Source organism: Mycteria americana, chromosome 1 (genome assembly GCF_035582795.1).
Source record: "Mycteria americana isolate JAX WOST 10 ecotype Jacksonville Zoo and Gardens chromosome 1, USCA_MyAme_1.0, whole genome shotgun sequence".
In the NCBI taxonomy this organism is placed as follows: Eukaryota; Metazoa; Chordata; class Aves; order Ciconiiformes; family Ciconiidae; genus Mycteria; species Mycteria americana.
This window is the reverse complement of record NC_134365.1, coordinates 40,173,755-40,195,817: the sequence shown is the minus strand read 5'-3', so window position 1 is coordinate 40,195,817 and position 22,063 is coordinate 40,173,755. Positions and strand designations below refer to the sequence as shown.

Here is a 22,063-nt window from a genome sequence, read left to right as displayed (position 1 = left end):
TCCACCCCCATCTTTGCGCCAGCACAAATGTTTGTGCAGCAAACTGATCCAGCTTAAATCTAACCCTCCCCTCCCTGCCCCTCCCCCAAGTTAGTTCAAACCTCAACCCAGTTCGCCACATAACCATACAAGTATTTGCCTGCACAAAGGAGGAAGCAGCAGAGCGGGGTGGAAACAAACAGGACCATGTTTTTCAATGGTGGAGCTGGTCCATGCCAGCTGTACGCCTATGCAAAGCAGTAGGTTGCAGGCTGGAGTCTAGTAACATCAGTCCCACACGTTCAGGCCTATGTAGTGCCACTCGTCCCCTCCCTCTCGCATCCCACCTCTTCGCTCATGCAGCCACTAACAGGTATGCAACTGCAGAGTGAGTCGCTGAGTCAATTAAAAACTAACTATACAAAAAAAAAAAAAAAGTTGCTAGTTTTCAGCCAGTTCAGCTTCCTGAACCAGCTCTCAGTGCAATCCTTACCAGCACAAGGAAGAAAGAGGAGGAAGGCGGCTGGGAAGGCAGAAGGTCCAATTTTGATCAGCTTATGACCCTGTGAAAACATACTCGTACACCGCCACGTTCTAAATTTAAACTTGCCAGAGCAGCTGAACATGATTATTTTTAATTAATTTGTCCTAAGATTAAACCTTGTCCCTTTTTTTTTCAGAAACTTAAACAGCCATAGTCTACTTGGGCACAAGCAGCAGGAAGTGAGGCCAGTTCACTATATCAACCAGTTTCACTCTTCGTGTTTAATAAAATTAAGATAGTGCATTAGTTACTCTAACTTAATGATACTTTCACCAGATATTCTTTTAAATATCACTGATTAAATCACCTCAGATATTTGCATAGGAAGAACATACACGTAACATATCCAACACAGTCATGTTAAGTATTATCTTAACTGTAGTTTAGTATTTCCAAGGAATTTAAACAATGGTTCAGGTGATTAAAGTGGTCTTATAAACCTCTCTGCTCAGGAGTGAATTTCACCCACTATCCAAAAAGTTGTTTTGTTTAAACTACAAGACCCATGGTCACAGACATGAACAAAATTCATTTCAACGAGTTCAGAATCAGACCACTAATAAACATGGATACAGCTACTTTCAAGCTAATTTTTGAACAGTAAAGTATAGTAAGTAGGAGTACAGACAGACTGTTAGAAATAATCTTGCTAACTCCCAAACAGTAGAATTTATTACAGAATCACTAGATTTAGCAGGGAATTATCTCCATAGCAAGTAAATACATTTGTGTATGGTCATCCACTTAACAAAGAAAAGAAACATAATCATATCAATTCAAAAGACAAAATATATCAATATTACAGTTCAAGAACTGTGTAACTGAAGTGCAGAATCAGATCCATGTATCTGCAAACCAGTCTTCCCAAGTGTCACATATTATATTTTTCCAGTTTATGAAACTCTACTTTTCTTACAAAGAGATTCTTCCACAAACTACCACCTGCCCATTGCAACAATTTAAGACAAACTTTCTTCTCTTTAACAGAAATTTCTTGTATGGTGAAAAGGTGTTCCAAACCACTCTGCCTGTAAGAATTATACAGAAATGAGAACAGTTTATTTTGACTACAACTCACCACCAACATGTAAGACAAGACACTGAACTGGAAAGTGAGCAAAACCGTGGAAAGCCATTTAACCAGATATACACACAACTGCTGGCGCATTGTTTCAACAAGCATTTTCAAAGTATTCTTGACACAGAGGCAAATAAATTCAGGGAATCTCAGTCAAGGAATAACGTTCTTCATCACTTTCCATTTGGAATGGAGTTAGCAGTTTTTGGACCTGAACTGCGTGATTTATACTGATACAGGTTTCTTTTTAAGCAGGCATAGACAGGTGTGCTTTTCAAATGCACTTCCTAACCAAGGAAAAGAGACAACAAACTGGCAGTTCTGCTAACTTTAACAAGAAGGCATGATGCTTATTCAATCTGAACCCATGTGTCTTAATACCAGATCACTTTTAACACAGCAATAAATCTTAAAAAAATTAGTTTTTCATTCCCCTAAACACCAATATGTTTTAGAGCTAGCAGATTTAATGACAGATTCATAATATAGAATTACTGCTAACATTAACATCATTAAAGAAAGACAAAAAATACTTATTCAGAAAACTTTTTTGCTCATTACACTAAATGTCACTTTATCACTAGCACTTTAAGTAAAAAAAGCTAAAAAAAATCAAAGGCTATTCAAAAAAAGTCACAAATAAAAACTTTTTAAAAATATTATTAATATCAAACCACAGTTGGCAACTTTTTCAACACTCACTAAAACCAACCCTGATTTCTACAGTATGTATTCATTGCAATAACAGTATTATTTTCAACTCACAGTCCAACAACATTCCTAGTGATTTCTAATCATGATTATCACTTCTTATGCATTAACATTGAACAAGATGCAGTGACCAGGAAGACGAGAAAACGTACTTTCATTCTCCAGAAAATCAAGTTTAGACGGAGAAGCGAGTCAAACAAGTACTGAGACGCTTTTTGACCTTTGTGATTCTTCAGATCTATCCTCACTAGATTCGTACATAGGGACATGTCAGAGAAAGGGGAGTTTAAAACGACGAGCAAGTAAGCTAGGATATCACTTTCATTCATACAGACAGCACCACTTTGAAAAGCCTGGAGGACCCCCTTCCCCTCGGGAGGCTCTGTCTGCCCACCCTAACTGACTGACCCGACAGAACTCTCACTTAGGCTCAGGGCTCGCACCTCGAAAGCCCCTGGAGTTGCTCGGCGACGTGGAGCAGAAAATGCACTTGTCTTGAGAGGCATGTGACAGAAGCAGCTGACCTAGAGGAAGGTGCAAGCGCTTGACAGGTCACACAAGATGAGACTGAGCTATCAGACGCACCAGGCACCGAACAGGCGGGCGGTCAGGCAGCCGGGATCCACACCCCGCGCCAGACCTGCCTCCAGCAAACCAACCGCCAGGACAACTTTAACGGCTCGTCTTTTGTTTTTAAACTCACACTCCACTCATCCACCCCCGCTCCCTCCCTCCCTCCCGCCCGCCCAGCCCCAGAGCCAGGCGGTGATCCCCCCACAGCCTTCCCCGCCCACAAACAACCCCCGGCCGCAGCCCCCCCCCCGTGCCCCTGGCGGTCCCCGCCCTGGGGGGGCCCAGCCGCCAGCCAGTTCCCTCCACCCCCACAGTGAGCCCCCGGACCCACACCTCGGGCGGGGAAGGAGGGCAGGTCCTACCGCAGGGCACATCCCAGCCCGGCTCCCACGGGAGGAGGCGAGCCACGGAGCTGCTCCCGCCCACGGGCGAGCCGGGCCCGGGCCCGGGCCCGGGCCCGACCCCGGGAGCCTCCGCTGCCGCCCCCTCCCAGCAGAGCCGGCTGGGCACCCCCGCGAGAAGGAGCCGGGGGCGGGGGGAGGAAGGACCAGCACCCACCTCCGCCATGAGCCCCGCGCTGGCCGCCGCGCCGAGCCGGCCGAGCCGGCCGGGCCGCCTGTGACGGGCGAGACGGCGGCCCCGCGTCGAGCCGCGGGTAACGGCTGCGCCTCCCGATAGCGGCAGCAACAGGGCCTCGCTCTGGGCCGGACTCTGCCCGCGACAACTTCCGGGGCACGGCGCGAACGCCTTCCGGGGGCAGCGGCCGGGGGCGGGGACAGCGGGTTGTGCGCGGGGGTGCTCGCGCGCCGCGGGGAGCCGTTGGGGGCGCGCGCGGGCGGCGCGGGGGCTGTTGAACGGTGCGGGGGGCGGCGGCGGCGGCCCTGTCACCCGGCCCTGGCCTGCCAGCCGGCCTGTCACCCGCCCCGGCCCCGGCCCATCACCCGCCCGGCGGGGGAGCCGGCAGGCCTTCTCCCGGGAAGCGGCAGGCAGTGGAGAGCGCGCCTCAGAGCGGTGCAGGGGCCAGCTGTGAGGGAGGCGGCCACGAAGCGGGTCTTGCTGGTTTCTCAGGTAAAAAAAAAAGAATTAAAGCTGTAATTGCGCGCACAGCTTCGGAAAGGATGGGCTCAGTCCGTTTGGTGTGGCTTGTTTTAAATTTCTTGCGAGGCAGCCTCCGTCAGTTGTGTTGTACACAGTGTCACAGCGTTATTTTAGACCCTGCTATGGTAATTCATCTACAGCCATTGAAGTCGCACTGTTTTCATAAAGTACACTACATGCAAGGAAAGCAAAGGTAGACAGTGTATGTATTAAAAACAAGGATACTGTAAAAAGAAACATGGGAAACGAGGAAGAATGAGAGAAGGTGCCACACCCGCATGTTGTGCAGTTTTGTGGAAACACTAAACACTCCTGTTAGCCAGTGCAAAAAAACACCTTGCATTTGTTCTTGCTGTTGCTACCCATACGTCATCTTGTCTGCTGCCTGTTCACAGAACAATACGTGTGACAAGTCTTGGGCCAGAAGACCTTGCAATCTACAATTAGTCATGAATGTTTAATTAATGTCCCAACACACACACAAATCGAACACATTGCTCGCAGTTAAGAGTTGCCAGCGGACTGCACAAAACTCTCAGCTTTGTCTCAGATCACGCCACATGTGTTTCCCTCTTGTCTAGCGTCTTTGGCCTTGCTCTAACTTCTGACCTCTCCACCTTGCACCTAGTTACTTCACAGAACTGATCTGTCTATGTATCTTACTTTCTCAGGGGTTGTGCAACTCATGTTTTGACTGTGTTTCAGTTATCTAAAGTCTTTGGCAGGAAGAATGGAGAATCTTGCTCTGACAGTTGCTCACCTTTCTTCCCTTCACTTGACGGTGACTGCTTTGTAGCAGAAGCAAATGGATGACAGTACTCCACTACCCCAATATTCATTTAATCTGTAGGTTGTATGAGAGCTGGAGAAGCTGAAGTCCCTGCAGAGATTTTCTTCAGATGTACATACTAGAAAGGTGACAATGTCTAGAAGGAAAGGGGGAGAGGGAACACAGCTGTGGTTTAACGTTTGTACCATTGCAGCTGTTGGCTTCTGCGCATGTGAGTCACCGCTCAGAGAGCTGGATGGATAAAGTAGAGGGAATGGGATTTTCCTATAGCTGAGTCACGTAATACGTGAAGTCATGTAGCAAACTGTGTCATCTGCTGTGCTGTATATGCTCGTATCCCATCCATGTAATGTATCAGTGCGCTACAAAGCTCTTCAGACAAACATCTGCAGGATTCCTTATGACCTTCAGGTCCTCTGTTATGCAGACTTGCCTTAAAGTCTGCTTGGCTTCAGTTGTTGATCTCAATCTGCAAGTCCACATCCAACTAAGTTATTTGTACACTGCAGTTTTTCCATAGCCTTTCTCAGCAGCATCTGGATGAGCAAGGACTAAGTCTCCACATGTCTCTTCTGCTGGGTCATTTATTTCTTTTTCTACTCCCTCTAGCTCTCACCATGCCTTCACCAGCTCATGTGAATGGCTGCATTTAAACTGTTATGTCAGGATTTGTATTGAATGTGGATAGCAGAGTGTCTCTTCAACAGTCAAGTTCAATGTCTTCATCAAAGGTGAAGTGCTGGTTTTGTTCACCTGTCAGATTGGTCACCTTCACCATTTACCTGAGTGTTATCTTACCCAGCTCACCCAGATATACTGACAGACCAATTGTGTACTTAGATACTGGAACTTTGCTGTATTCTGTGCCTGTTATATATCTTTCTCCAGGTGGTTTTCTGGCTTCTTAACACCTTGCTGTGTCTCCTTCCTGCTGGGAATTTCTAACTGGTCACATTGTTGTTCGCTTTCTCACTTCATAGATCTTTTGGATCCATGACATATTGGTTGCTGATCATATCTACAATCATTTTTGTCATCCCAAACTGAGATTATTGCAGCTCCATCCAGATACTGTACAGATTGATAGGCTTTCAAAGATTGCATAGCTGCTCGCAGACTTCTGCAAATTATGAACTTACATTGCCTTAAATCCTTTGATGGCATATTCAGTTCTGGTAGATCTTCCTAAACTTCCTTTAGATCAGCTTTGAAGCCAGACACCTCCTCTGTTGTTTCACTATAGCTTTTTAAAAATTAGATGCTGCTGCCACCTTTAAAGCTTTTGCATAAGTGGTTAGCCCATAGCTAAAATTTGTAAAATTATTATTTGAGTAGCTAAACATTTCAATTTGTTTGCTTGGGCATTTCTTATATGGTCATATACAGTAGCTACTGAGAGTGCTAAATGCATGGCTTTTCTGAGGCAACAAAAGTAATCATACATTTCATCGTTCTCTAATTCGTAACTGGTTTACCCAATTAAATGTTCACTTTAAAGGTGTTAAATTTTAGTACTATTTAGGATTTACTCTCTATTAATAATGAAACTTTCACCCCAAATGAAAATTTTCAGGTTAACACCTCCTTTTTATTTAAAAATTAGAAGGTCATATAAATGTTTTGAAAAGATTCTTAGTCTTTGAAGAAGAAATAAGATTGAACTGCATCAGATATACTGTAGCTTGTATTTCCAGAAGTTCTCATTTCACTGTCCTAATGTATTTCAGTATCAGGTCATAGACCCCTCTTGTTCCAGTTCCTGGATTCTTACGAGATGGTACCAACATTTTGTGGTGGGTTTTATAATGAAATTTGGACTCTGCATGTCAAGTGCTTTTGCCTGTGACCTATGTTGATTTAGGCAGTATTCAATTCTGTAAGCAAGAGAGCAGTCCAGTCACATACAAGATTTTAACAGCAGATTTATCTGATTAAGAAAGTGCTTCCTTATTTATCTTGTATTCTTTCTTAATGCCTGGGCCTGACAAAGACAGGACTCTTGGGGAATAGAAATCCAAATTTGGCATTGTGTTTCTGCGGTTTCCTTTTATATGTTGTTCAAAGATTCATGGCAACAAACTTCTCAAGGGTATGAAATGAAAGAGTTATATTTCTTCTTCCCAAGAACTTTGGAACCTATCCCATTTCATGTATGGTTTATCTTCTCATCAGGGAAGTCTTTTCTGACCAGTGTGAGATGTGTATACCCCAGCATGAAGCTTGGGTGTATTTTTGAAGATGGATACTAATTCAGATTCTTAATGTTTCAACTATAAATTCTACTCTTGAAGTAAATGTAGGAGAGTAAACAGTTTCTCTTAAAAATAAAACCATAGCAACAGCCTCATGACAAATCATAGAACTTTGCAGTCACTTTGTTTTGTAATAAAGAAGGCCTTTGATACTGCTATAGGCACCACCTAACCCAGCTATAGGTGAGGGCTCTATTATAAATGCTGTCTTTCGGGGTTTATGACTCAGCAGCAAAAGCATGTTTCTGGTTGAAATGTGGTACAGAAGCTCACTCTCTTTCTCTGCTGCAAGAGGCTACCTAGAGTGTAATTTTATTCTGACTCCCCCCTTTCCAAAACCCATTTGACACTGTAACAAAAACTTCTTTTTAAAAAAGCCCACACGTTCAGTCTATAATAACATTTCAGGAGCTGGAAAACAGATTTACAAAGAGAGAGTTGGACTTAGTGTGCTAGCTGAACAGAGTGATGCCAGTCACATCACATTCTGCTTCCCCTCATGTGTGGCATGCTAAGTAGAATGACCCTTTGTATATAAATCAATAAGTTTTTGTTTTCACAATCGAACAAAGTCCTTGCATACAGTAAGGGCTATACAGCATCCACTTATGGCCTGATCCTGCACTTCTTAAGAAAGAACACCACCCTGGTGAAGGTAATAGTCTTTTTTTTGTTTTCAGAAGGAAGTACAAGATTGAGCCAATAATTTAAACCAGTAGTTCACTACTTCATTGAATGCTGTCGTCATAAGTTGTCAATATTTCAGGTAAAAATGAAAAAAAGAAATTTCAATCCAATAGTAAATAAAGGTGTCTAGCAGCTGAACATTTTAATTCACATGGTGAAACTTTTCCTGAAATGACTGCTGGAATATGAAAAACCTGCTCTTATTTCCGTGATATCCAGGGAAAAGAGCAGACCTGGTCATTCAGGAATTCCTCAGGTGGCTGTTTGTATTGTAATTTGTTTTTCCTTGGATGTCTTGTTCTTGTACAAATATACCACTGACATGGTTAAAGGATCCATGAGCTCTAAGTAATGTACTGTGAAGGAGAGGATACGTGTCGCTGTGACAGTTGGTCGGCAGACTTTTAAAGATAATACAATGAGCTGCAAAAACATAATTTTAAACTTAGGTATTTTCTCTGAGCTTATTTTAGGCTGAGCTTGCTGTCTGAGATACTATGTATTTTACTCCTTGAGATACTAGATATTTGGTCCCTTAGCATTTGAATATTGAAAGCCTGAAAAACATCATTGCGAGTGAAGCTGTCTTTTGGGCCTCCCAAGTATATATACAAATTCAGTTCTCCTCACAAATGAATGTTCTGCTTAACTAAATTGAACTGTTTTCATTCCCTTAACAAAGGCTGCCACACACAGTTCCTGTAACTTCTTGCTGGCTGTTTCCCAGGAGGAGCATCAATGTGTTGACTGTAGAATGTACACAAGTCTGTTTCCAACTAGCCTGTGATAACCAAGTGGGATGTAAGTCTAATTAAATGCAAAAAAGCTACAGTGTGTTGCAATAACATTCAAGATCTGACTTCAGCTGACAAAAGCAAGGAAATTCCAAGTGAAGATTGCTGCTATGTCCTTACTTCACCCCTTTGTATTTCAGAATTTCAGAGCCTGAGAACTGTGCACACTTGACTATGTACTATGTACAAACCAGTGTTCAAAGAGCAATGTCACAATGTCAAACTTCTAAAAGTTAGGCAACTTGTGCAACTGTAATTTTGACTCCCTTGTGGGCACAAAGTAGGATAGAATTAAGTAGCCTATCATACACCATTTTTCTCTTTTGCCCCTTCCTCATTCAGAACACAGAATAGATGCCTCTCACAGGAGAAAACAGCTGATTATTTTAAATCTCTGCATGCAGCAAGTGACCTTTGCCTTATTTATTTATTCATTCAGTGAATAACTACTTAGGTATTTTTAGGGCATTTGTCATTGTGTTAGTTGATACGTCATTAGCATTAGTGGAATTATTTCTGTGTTTCCTTTACTAGAGAAGAAATATAGTTTCATTTTACTTACAAGGGAGTGTGGATTAGGTCTATAGAGGGTCTTGGTACTGCAGTGCTCGGATTTGTGGCAGTTAATAGTGAAGAACCTTGCTGCTGGGTGAAATCAATTGCAACTAGTTCTCTATCCAGGTTTCCTATATGGTATGTGGCGGAAGCAAGTGGAGGAACGGGATCACATGGGATCCACTCTGAAGAAGAAGCTGGCTAAACTTTTCACTGTGAAAGGCCAATGACATTTATGTGACTGAAGTCACAGTGACCGGGGCTTTGTGCCAAAGAATCTTGTAAGATGCTGAGCTTGTGTCTGTTGTGTCCTGCGAGCAGGTATTATGACTGCTATTGGAAAACTGGCAGATGGACTACACGCATTTGCCTCTGCCACTACAGTGCTAATTCAGGAATGTTGTTAGGTCCACGCTGCAGGTTCATAACCAGGACACTGACAAATAGTGCATTTTGCCAACACAGCTACATGGGAGGTGTTTCAATGCAGAGGCAGAGCAGGCAGGCAAGTACAGCTGCAAAACTTACAAGTGTGTCTCTCAACATCCTCAAAACTAACGGAGTTGGAAGGAGCTGCTTGCTCTACTTGCAGTTCACTTCAGGAAGCTCTTTCATGTTAGATGCCTAAGGGGGGCCCTTTATACAGGACGTGAACATTTAAGGGGTAGGAGAAACCATCTTGTCCTTTTCTTATAGTTCAGTGATTAGAAACCCCAAAACTCGGCTTCTGGGGGACCTGGGTTTGGTTTCATCCTCCAACTGTGAACATATAAATTAATATTTTCCTTCACTCAGGGTGTGCTATAACCAGCATATGGTTATTACAGCTTCCTTAATCCTAGCCACTGAAATAGTTTAGTTGTCACTGTCTGGGCTGGACCTTTAAGAGTAGAATTAGCTTGCTGGGAAGTATATGCTAAAGCAGTCAGAGATGTTTTGGGAACCTAACTGAAATAAGAATTTATGGCATGTAAGCACCTCCATAGCTGGAAAGCATCTGGATAAGAATTTTGAAGACAGTCATTGGGGATTTAAGGATCATCAGTGTTCATTTTCAGTATCTGAGTCCTCTTACTGGTGTAGTCAGAGACTTGTCTCAGGTCACACAAGCAAATCAGTGACAGAGAGCTGGGGTGAGGCTTCAGCATACAGACAAATACATCAGACTATGGAAAAATCAACATGGGTTTTTGTAGATAGAGAAGCTTTGTTATAATTATTAAGTTCTTTGACGAAATCAACAAACTGGTAAACCAGGGTGATACATTCACTGTAGTGATTTCAAAAGAGCTTTTGGCACAGTCCCTCACCAGTGCTGCTAAAGAACATAGCTGTCATAGGTTAGGAAGGAAGGCTGTCTTGTGAATTAGTAACTAGCTGAAAGAGAAGGGTTAATGGGGTAGCAATAAATAGTAATTTTTTACACTGCGGGAGAGTTACGATTGGACTCCCACAGGGATTCATGCTGGGACCTGCACTAGTTAGCATACTCAGAAATGGTCTTGGACAGAGAGTAAGGAAGCAGCACAGTTTGCTGCTGATGCAAAATCCTTTACAGTAGTGGAGTATGATGACAGCAAGGAGTTTCAAAAGGATCTCATTCTGCTGAGCAGCGTGGGTGTTACAACTAGAAGGTGAAATTCAGTCTCAATAAATGCAAAGTAATGCATACAGGCAAAACCATCTTAATTGTATGTGCCTAGTGGTAAGTTCTACATATGCTGTTACTGCTGTTACTGCTGAAAAAGGAGTTCTTAGAGTCTCTACAGGTAATTCTTTGGAAACTTCATTTCCAGCTCCAAGTCAAAAATACCAGGAACTGTTAGAAAAGGAAGACAGAATGGAGCAGAAAATGTGATGTCTTTGTGTAGATCAGTGGTATGGCCACATCTAGAGAACAGTATGAAGCTCTGCTTTCCCAGGTCAGAAAGAAAGTAAAGGTAGAAAAGAATAATAAAACATAGAGAACAGTTTCTGTTTAAAACATGACTACCAACACTTGGACTTTTCAGTTTGAAAAAGGCAAAAGTGACAATGCCTGGGTGACTGAGGGAAGATGATTGAATTATATAAAATGGTGGCTTGTGGAGAGAAGGTAGGGAGCTCTCATTCACTTTTTGTAGTAAGTGGGCACACAGGGGAAATAATGGACAGCAGGTTTAAAACAACCAAAAGGTAGTGGGTTTTTTTCAGATGCTGCAGAACTAAAGTATGGAGCTCACTGCTTCCAGAAATGTGGAAGCTAAAACTATCATTACTTTCAAAAAGGGACTAAACTCAAAAGGGAAGCAGTACATTGGCAGCTAGTAAATGGAATGGAATACAGTGGCTTTGGTTCAGGTTCTCCCTAACGAATGATTTACTGAAAATTCTGAGTATATATCAAGAAGGATTGTGCTATACCTGACCTGTTCTTTATACTCTCTTCCTGACTGTTTAGTCCTGATCAGAAGCGAGTTAGGCATACCTGTGTAGTCTGATACAGTATGGCCATTTTGCAGCTAGTACAGGAGAGAGACACCAAGATGCTGACCATCCCCTGACAGGACTGGAAGAATGGTGTATTGTAGAAGACTGAGAGAGCTGATATTGTTCAGCCTTAAGGAGGCGGCTAACGGGAGATCTTACTGCTGCTGTCTGCATGGAAGACCAAGCCAGATTCTTCTCAGAGGTGCACAGTGATAGGCTGAGAGGGAATGGACACATGTTGAAACATGGGAAATTCAGCTTAGATACAGAGATTTCTCTATTCATTTATTTATTTATATCATGAAGGTGGTCAAATATTGGAACAAGTTGCCTGGAGAGATTGTACAACCTCCTTCCTGGGAGATACTCAAAGCTTGACTAGAAATGGTCCAGAGCAATCTGCTCTAACTGGCCCTGCTTTGAGCAGTAGGTGGTCCTGGGTGGCCTCCTGAGGCCCATTGCAACCTACGTGGTTCTGTCTTCTTAAGATAGGTTCTCACCATGTGCTTATGCCCTGACTATACTTTTTTCCATATACTATATTAATTGACAAAAGTGGAATATATTTGGTCTGTGTTAACTAATATATATTAAAACTCAGTGCAAGAACATAGTGGGGGCAAGATGCTTTGGATTTGCCATAAAGAAAGCAAGAGTCAGCTGTGGTACTTTCTGTCTAGTGGCTTGACAGTAGTCATTAAAATAATTTGTAAAAATTCATCAAGAAGAGGAGTTCTTTGTCAAGGTGCAGCTATAGCAGGAGTCAGTAAATGTTACTGTTGTCCACGCTTACAGTTTTTGTTTTTTACTTCCAATGTCTTCTTTAAACAAATTATATATAATTAGTTTGTCAGACACGAATGATGGGGAAGAGTATACCTAGCATACTGCCACGTCACATGATGTGATTGTGTAAGTGCATATTCTCTGCACCTGGATCAAACCTGTCTCCAACAAGAAAGCCGGTAAAAAGATGTTCTTCTTCACCTAGATTTCTCTAACTAGGGTCAGTGCTTCTTGGTATTTGGGTTAAGATTTTTGAAAGATGAGAGAGTGCTGTTTGTGACTGACTGCTTCTGTTCAACAGCTGGCATGCATGGCATGCACAAACAATTCAGACTACAAAAATACCCAAAACTGCCCATCACAGTTTTCTCCTGTAATAAGAACTTTTATTTCTAAGATGCAGACTCTGCTAGAGCTCAGCAGCTGCACGACAGTGTATTCACCAGCAATACTTAAGGAATAAGCTGAGTCCTATAGTTTTAAAGAACAAATGTACTTCAACTTAATTGCAGTCAGGCCTGAATAAAAATTAAAGGGTTTGCATGTCTACTAGTCTATATGTGGGTAGAAAGGCAGTGAGGTTAAGATAATAGGCTGAAAATGTATTCTCAGAAAACATTTAAAACCACAGCAGGGTGTGATTGTATGCAAATAAGTATTTTTGCAATAGCAGATTAAACACCTTATGGAATTTGTATGGAAAAGTGCATGCTTGTACATGACGCAAAGTATGATTAAGCACCAGTGTGTGCAGTTTTTGCCTTTGGTAAAAAATTAAGGCAGACTTAAATCAATCAATGGTTTTCTCAGTCTGTTCACAGTGTACGTTGTAAGTTATGAATGGTGACTACTAGAGAGAAAATGTTAAAAATAACATTACTTTTTCCTTGGGCCTGCGTCCTTGCAAGAATATGTCCTGCTATGGTTTCCAGTCAGGAAAAGCATTGCAGTAACAGGAAGTCTGGCCATAGGATGGCAATGTATAGGATCTGAGACAGTGAGAAAAGAAAACTGGCAAACTGATGTAAACTTCTACTAGAACAGCTGTTACTGGTATGTATTTTTTCCATCAGCTTACAGAATTACTTACAGAATGATTTACAGAATAAGTCATATTATTTTTATAAAAACTCCAAAGTATCTTTTTGATGCTTTTCACAAATGGATGGATTAATCACTCCAGGTTTCAGGACTACAGTTAAATAAAGTTTTCTTTCATGCTCAGAGATTGTTAAAATTACTCTGAGGAGACACAGTGCCTATAGGGGCACCTTCACAAAAACATATAATAGTTAGCAGTGGTGGAAAGACCTACATTGGTATGGGCAGATAATCATGGCTCTACTTGGTCATTTGCATAAATAAGGGACATTGTGGTTGGTAGAATGACTGAATTGTCTTTGGGAAATGGTCTTTAATGTCAAATTCTAATCTACATTACATACCAGAGTTATGTATCTACCTTTCTGAAACTTCTTTCTCTAACACACAAGTTATCGTGTCCTGTGCAATGAGAGATACACCCTGGCTTTTTCAAGAAAATTGCCTTTTGGTGTGCTCAGGAGGAACTTTTAAAGGAATATTTAAAGTTGCAACCTGGATTTTTTCCCCTAGCAGTGATAGATCCGACTTAGAAAATCAGATATAATTGTGTTTGTTTTCATCCAGTGTTTTTCCTATCTGGTGTAGAAAAGATAAAATAAATTACTTCAAATTAACTTTGATGTAAATAGTGAAGTAAATTGGACCCACAGTGACCTTGTGCAGTTTCTCTGGGGTGGATGTATTACTTTATGCAAGAAGTAGAAGCTTCTCTGAAGAAGTCAAACTGTCACGTTGAAAAACAGTGAAACATGCCATCTTTCTGTCTTCCAAAACAACTCTGCCTGCTCAGCAGTAAATCTGCAGAGGGAACCCAGGCTCACACTGGCAGGATTAGTCTTCTCTCCTGTCTCTTAATCATAATTTGTTAGTGAAAGCAGTGGTCAGAAAAAGTGCAAGATCAACAGTTCTGAACACTGGTACAGCAGGCTTTGCTCTCCTTCATTCATATGCCTTTGTCCCACGTACTCCAAAATCACAACTGGATGTGAATGGATTACTGAGCATCGTGATTTATACAGACAGATGAAAATCGGAGGACTGTGAAATATATCACCTACCCTTCTCTTGAAGGGTCTCACCCCTGCTTGGGCAAAGGCACGGGTTATGAAGTCGCTGCTGAACTACTGATCACAGCCTGATGTTTTAAGAGAAGAAAAACATAAACGCCAGGGGTTTTTTATTTCTCCCCACTACATAAGGAGCGGGCTCCTTCAGGAAAGCAAGAAGCTTCTTACCATGTGGGCAGAAGCCACTAAGTGAGGGTAACGGGCCTTCCAAAGTGAGGAGCCACTCCAACCCTTGAAAAAATAACTTAAAATTAGAGCTGAGACAGCCAACATAAAAGTCTATGAGATAACTGCGGGCATGTTCCCTCAGAAGAGGCATAGAAGAAGAACAGATGAAGTATGGCAAAGCAGAATTACTGGTAATGGAATAGAAAGCTGCTTTTACAGTGCCTCATTTTGCAGCCAGCGTATTATTTCTCAATTTTAGGACTGCCTAAATTCACACATACGGCTGGTATAAGCAAACTACATAATTGCTTGAAACAAGGGAAATAAAAGCAGACTTGTTAATTTAATGGCATTTTAAGCATTAATTATTTTAAGCAGAAATAATTAGATTTCCCTTCAATTACGTATAATAGCATATATTTTAAGCCAAATCGGGGACAGAATCAAAATATATACCAATGTTATTCTCTCATGCAGAAACAAGTATGAGGAAGAGTCTGAAGGATGGAGACCAAGGAGGTAGGTCCTGCTGATGGAATTTTTCCCAAAGCAGTGTGACTTAGGCAGGACAAGCTAACTCTAATGTAGAGAGGTATTTGTCCCATTGTGTTTGTTTTTCCATACTGCCTGTTAGCAGGAGGAGAGAAAGATGACAGAACAGTTTTTGCTTTAATGAGGCATTAAAGAAAAGGCTTGCGTTGGTATTAAAGAACCCCAAAGAAACAGATCATCGACATGAAGTGAGAAAAATTGAAGGTTATGAGTCTTCAACTCTTGGGGAAGTTCATTCTACTACTAAGAAAGCTTCAGCCCCCTCACAGAAGAGACCTTCATTGTGACAGAAGAACCAAACTGGTAACTGTGGACCATAATTGATCTTCGATGTTTTTTTCCTTCTCTCTCTGTCATACCCTTGGCCTTTCCTGAGATGTTCATCTAGTTATGTTTCATGTTAGAGTTCAGGGCAGGCTGCATATCCTGATGTTATTTACAACCCACTTGTCAGTACAAACCTCTATGAAGCAACCTGAAGTATTTGGTTTTTTTGTTCTACATTCACAATTGGTGGGTGGGTACAGGCTTATTTTGTCAAAGTAATAATGCAAGATGCTTAGAGTTTTTGTTCTTAGTTTTTCTTCCCAAGGCTACTTAGTTCTGTACCAAACAACTGCATGCCAATTCCAACCCCAAATCAAAGCCTTTTTGATACAAATGGGAGGTTTTTTGAGAATTTTGGCTCAAGTCTTATTTTCATCTCTCCTTTTTTAAAACCATAAGAACAATTTTCATGCAAGCGACTTCCAGGAATACTAATTTTTTAAAAGAAGCCTATTTTGTTAAAGATGGTGAAACCCATAGACAGCAGTCGCTTCACTTATCCACTATAGTCAGACTGAGTTGTGTTGCCACAGGATGAGAACTGTACTGAATGCTTCTTCAGTTCAAAGTGGTTGAAGGGTATAATTTTAGAGCTGAAAGACATTGCTTACAGTTCAAGTAAAGAACTGCAATTTATTATACCACCCATCCTATATTGCCCATTTAGATTGAAGGCCTTCAGGCCTGGAACTCTGCCTGCGCATTTTGCATGTACAGTATTCTCAGGATATGATATAAATAATAATATATCAGCAGCGGAGGGAATAGCCCAGTGGAGCAATCCACAACTGAGTGAACCTCTCAGATATTATGGAACACGGCCAGCATTACTTCAAAAACATTTTTTTTTTTTTGACAAAGTCTGTCAAATGCCTAAATTAAAATCCCACTCAATTGCTTTGATCTTATCAGATGCAGTATCTGTATGTTCATTTAATAAGCCTCTCATGCATTTTATCTTTATGCTTAATTTAAATATGAGAAGCAAACACATTTTATATAGTTGTTATTCTCCAATTACTACAAAAGCTTCTTAGAATCTTTGATCATGAGAATGTTATTTCAAATCCAGTTCTGCTTCACAATTACAAAGTGTCTTTACTGAAGTTAGTTTGGATGCAATTCCAGTCCAAGTGGAGTAAACCACATTCAGTCCTCGAACAACAGATATGACTACGGAGCAGTAAAGACATCAGAATGCACCTAAGTAACTGAGTTGATTTATTTGGGGGGGGTTAGGCAAAAATTCCAACTAAAGCTGTAAGCATCTGACACAGTACATCAATGATTTAGCATTAGATGCAGTTTACAAAATGTTACTGTTATTCAAATACTGTGGATGAGCAAATATTATTTTTTGTATCAGGGACACTACAATAGAGGTTCAGCCACAGGGTTTTGCTTTTTTGGGGTATTTTTACACAAGGCCACAGAGAGGTGACACAGGTATAATGGCCACTAACCAAGTTCAACATGCTTGTGTGTGGACAGCTGTTAGATGATTACAAAATGTATTCAGAGTTGTCACACAACCTAGATTTAGCTAAGACTCTGAAGCTAGCACTCTACAGCATCAGTGTCAGATAGAGCTCTGGAATTAACAGCAGCAGCAAAAACAAGTTATATTTCGCTTTTGTCTTACATATCATTTCTCTTTAGTGCTCCCTCTTGAGTGGTGAAGGAGCTGTAGCATAGAACTGAGGAGAGAGATGGAACTTATAAAGGGCAAATCTTTGGGCAAATGTACAAAATACACTATTGTCGTGGTTTAACCCCAGCCAGCAACTAAGCACCACCCAGCTGTTCGCTCATTCCCCCCCCGGGTGGGATGGGGGAGAGAATCGGAAGGGTAAAAGTGAGAAAACTCGTGGGTTGAGATAAAGACAGTTTAATAGGTAAAGCAAAAGCCACATGCACAAGCAAAGCAAAACAAGGGATTCATTCCCTCCTTCCCATGGGCAGGCAGGTGTTCAGCCATCTCCAGGAAAGCAGGGCTCCATCATGCGTAATGGTTACTTGGGAAGGGAAAAGCCATCACTCTGAATGTCCCCCCCTTCCTTCTTCCCCCAGCTTTCTATGCTGAGCATGACACCATATGGTCTGGGATGTCCCTTTGGTCAGTTGGGGTCAGCTGTCCCAGCTGTGTCCCTCCCAACTTCTTGTGCACCCCCAGCCTACTCGCTGGTGGGGTGGGGTGAGAAGCAGAAAAGGCCTTGACTCTGTGTAAGCACTGCTCAGCAGTAACTGAAACATCCCTGTGTTATCAACACTGTTTTCAGCACAAATCCAAAACATAGCCCCATACTAGCTACTGTGAAGAAAATTAACTATCCTAGCCAAAACCAGCACAGCTACAAGAAAATAATTTTACTGCAAAGTCAACAAGAAGGCATACAGTAGCAATACTTATGTGACAAACTGAAAAAATGGTTTGTTTAAATTTATTCGTAGGTATCTATCAGACTTCCAAAAGCCTTAGCTTAATACTTGTAAAGGAATGCTGTAAAGTCTATCATGAAATATAAAACATTACTAAAGCGGCCCTTTTCTCAAGTGGCCCTTCTACTACGAAAATGTGGCTTCTTCATTTACTGATTTATTACCTTCATTCACCAGAGGCCTGATTGAAACCCACTGACTTCACAACAGTTGAAGATCAGGTTTATTTAGTGAAGTACTAAGCATTTCCAGCTCCAAATGCAGAGGCCAGGCACTTGAAAACATTTAGTACCATACAGGGTCAGATTAGACTATGAACAAACTTTAATTAAAGTCACTTTTTAGACAAATCATGAAAAGTTTTACTGCTTTTCCATTTTAAAATACACATACTGTGTCAGCCTGTTCCAAGAAGGTGACACTGAAACTCATACAATTTAATTTAATTGTCTTTACAGTAATGACTTTGTTTCTGCCTTTTATCCTTGGGGGGGGGGGGAAAGGCACTAGAAAGAATTCACAGCCTTACAAATGTATCTTCTCTATCCTCAGCAAATGCACAAGGACTAGGACTCATTGCTTGTTTATTAATAAAAAGTAAGCAAAACTCAAAACACAGTTTATTTTAAATTCAGCTAGACTGCATTAGCTATTTGAAATTGCAGACTCATGACTGTGAAATACCGTAGAATGAATCTAGCAGGAAACAGGACTAGCAGACTGATCAGTGATGTATAATATCAGTTCATACTAAAGAGTATGAACTACTACCCAAGAGGAGCAGCACACCTGGCAGTTGACTGTATACCAAATCAGTTTTGCACTCTGACATTGCCCACGACGTTCTGTCATGATCCAGGGCAATGACCATTTTTATCTAACACTGCAGTTCCTGGCTGTTGACTAGAAAAGGAAGATTCAGAGCAACCACAAAGCTTTGCAAAGCAGCTGATGCTTTGATCATTTCCAAACACTACGTAGGAGGGTGGTAGAGTCCAGTCTGTCTAGTTTAAGTGCCTACCCTGTGTCTTGCTTCGCCATGCAAATGTGCCTAACCTGTAGCAAGTAGGAAGAAAATAACTTCCGACTTGTCCAATATATACGTTTCTTCTACAATCACTAAACAGGTGTGTAACTTCTGAGGGTAATGGGAAGTCTATTCCATCTAATTGAGACATGTTCATCCTTAGGATCTAACCCTTTTTTGAGGTGGTGGCTTTATTCAGCTCAAAAAAAGCACTCAATTTGTTTTCTCCAATGCCCTAATTACGAAGTGAGGTTATGGTTTTCACCTGTTCCCTATCCAGTCCTACAGAAGTCTTGCAGAGCTGACTGTCTACGGCTCACTGTAAATAGCAGTGATGGAGAGTACTCTTATGACTTCATGGTTAAGAACTTCTAAAACTGTGAGATGCAGATTCAGTCTTCCTCAGGAATATTTAGTTTATGGAGTAAATGCTTTAACAACTACATAAACTTCCATACAGAAACCAGGAAATAACACCAAAAGTTAACCGCAAACCAGCAAACCTAACTTTTCAAGGTTCTCCACATTACCTACTCAGAGTTCAGGTGGCTTAGGACCTGAATGGAGCTTTAGGTGGGATGTAGTTATCACTAATTAAGACTGTGATTAAAACAAAAATAACTTGGATTAATTCTTGCTTTAATAAACATAGACAGGAAAAAGGAGCCACATGCTGGCCCTGCTACATTCAGCAGACTCAGCACATGGAACAGCAGAGTGCTGCAGCACTATTCATTGTCCGAATTTTAAGTCCAAAAGCTGTCACCCTTGTTACATGCATAGAAGCATAAACTGTTGGTTTTGCCAGCTCTTAATACCTGTATTTACCCGGCATGCTAGTGCTTAAAGATGCAAGCTTAGAAACTATGATTTAACTGTGAAATGTTTTCAGATCTTTTGTTTGGAGTCATTAAACTGAGGTGCAGTTTTGTCTGATTGATTTCAGCAGGTGAAGACAACCTTTCTTAGCCATATGTCTTGTTTCTTTGATTCCATGAATAAAGATACTCAGTGAATGTTTCACTGAGAAACTTAGAAGCGTGTTCCACCGTGCACTTTAATAACATTCTAGATCAGAGGTTAAATGAAATACGCTGTTTGAAATAAAGCTGAATTGTAGAGTGTGAGAAAATGTGAGATTTCCCAGACATTGCAGAATTAGACACTGAAGAAAAAAAGCTATTGATCACTTCAGGTGAAAGTATTTGCAAAGCAGAAGCCAGTAGATCAGATGAAATTTGTTTCTGTCCTAAAGTACAGAATTCTCCACAAATGGGGGAGTAAGAAATGCCAGCCAGTCGTTTAACACATGAACACCTTAAAAAGTATAGTAATTATCAGGGAGGGAGTAGGACAAATACTGCATATTCCAATGCTAATGAGTTCTTTTTATGGCCTAATCACTAGGCATTCAAGAGGTTTTTCCTGTGAAAATGTAAACGTAAATTTTAATTTTGGATGTGTATTAGCTGTTAGCATAGATAAGACTGTTTCACTAGAAACGTACATGATGTCATGTTCTAGCTTAAAACATTTTAAAATGGAAATAATATAAACGTATCATCAATGAATGTTAAAATAAATCCCAACTAATTATATCACAATGCATATATAACAAGAATTTCTCCTTGTTGCTATTATTTTTTACCACCCTAATTCTCTCTTCTTCCCCTTACTTAAGTTAGGCTGTTCTTCCCTACTGTATTCAGGAAAATCAAAAGTTTCGACATACTTGGAAGCCAAAAGTTCATTCATAGTATTCATTAAGCAGTAACTAGTCAAAGAACCTTATTAACTCTATTAACATTAAGTTTAAAAAAGTAATTACTTTTACTTGTGGAAAATCCTGCCATTTTGCACCTGCAATTGAGTGCAAGCAAAGTATGCAGTCCAGTAGAGTAGCTAAGTGATGTTTTGTTCATTCATATTGTCACACAATCTCGGCCTGAAAAAGGCAAAAAAACCCCATGAAAACAACCCCAGAGATTTGTATTTTGAAAGCTGCTTCCCTTGCCAAATAAACAAAAACTGCAAACAAACATTCACACTTTTTTTTGCGTCCTGACACAGCACACAAGGCTTTGCTCACAAAGGCTGCTGATTTGCTCACAAGGCTGCTGAACAGTTTCATAACATGCAAGCGATAATTTGGTCATCTCTATAGAAACAAATACAAGTTGTCTAATCAGATGATCAAGTCTCAAAGCAAATGAGGTCAACCAAAGGTATCACAGATCTGCCAAAATCCCAGTAATTAAAATGCTGCTGAGACTGGAGAATATTTTGAACATACCTGCCACCTGGTGTTTGGAAAACAACCTGAAATGCTCTTAAATCTATATCCCCATTAAGAAGCAAGCAAACACTGATGTATTTAATATGAATTAAATGCATAAGCAGCAGAAGTGTCTTTAGGTTGATGTTATTACCGGCATCTGTCTAGAAAGAAAAGGAACAGGGTGACTTAACATTCCTTCCAGTCCCATCTCTACTAACCACAAAAATTCTCAAGTAAATCTTTGAATTAAGTGTATTTACACATCTCCTGTCAGATAATGGCACTTTTCATGAGAAACCTCCTGGGCACAACCTTACACAACTTCACAGTCTAACTGTAATCTACAGTGTGCCAAACCCAAAGGCAAAGGAAAGAAGTTATATGAGATGGAGCTAGGTAAAAAAAGGACTAGCGATAAATAATACTGCGTAGTAAGTGAGTAAGCAGTCAGTGTTTGAAATCAGTGTGATGGCTATTAATGCGTCATAGCTAAAATACTTAAAACCCCCAAGTCTTTATAGTGGAAGCGGCAATGACAGTAACTACCAGTTTTGCGTGTTTGATGCCTGAAGTAAACATTCCTCATTGGTAAAAACTGGTAACAGTAAGCACATAAACTGAGATAAACCATGTTTTATCTTCACCTACCAAAGGGTTACTTCAAGTAGAGCCTAAAGCTTCAGTGTAGGCAATTGGACAAATTACTGTGCAATTCAGTGATATCAAACTGTACCTATAGCACAATGAGGGTGGGGTATTTTTTCCCCTCCTTTGCAAAGCAAATT

At 41.0% G+C, this 22,063-nt stretch overlaps 1 protein-coding gene across 3 annotated transcripts in view; it reads right to left on the bottom strand.

Annotated features, from left to right (window-relative positions):
• FRS2 (fibroblast growth factor receptor substrate 2) overlaps positions 1 to 3,609 on the bottom strand; it is a 56,530-nt gene extending 52,921 nt beyond the window's left edge. For all 3 annotated transcript variants that reach the window (XM_075495499.1, XM_075495506.1, XM_075495509.1), the window contains exon 1: positions 3,444 to 3,609. The gene's annotated coding sequence lies outside the window, so the exon portion shown is untranslated. The remainder of the gene's footprint in view (positions 1 to 3,443) is intronic.
• Positions 3,610 to 22,063: the final 18,454 nt, after the last annotated feature.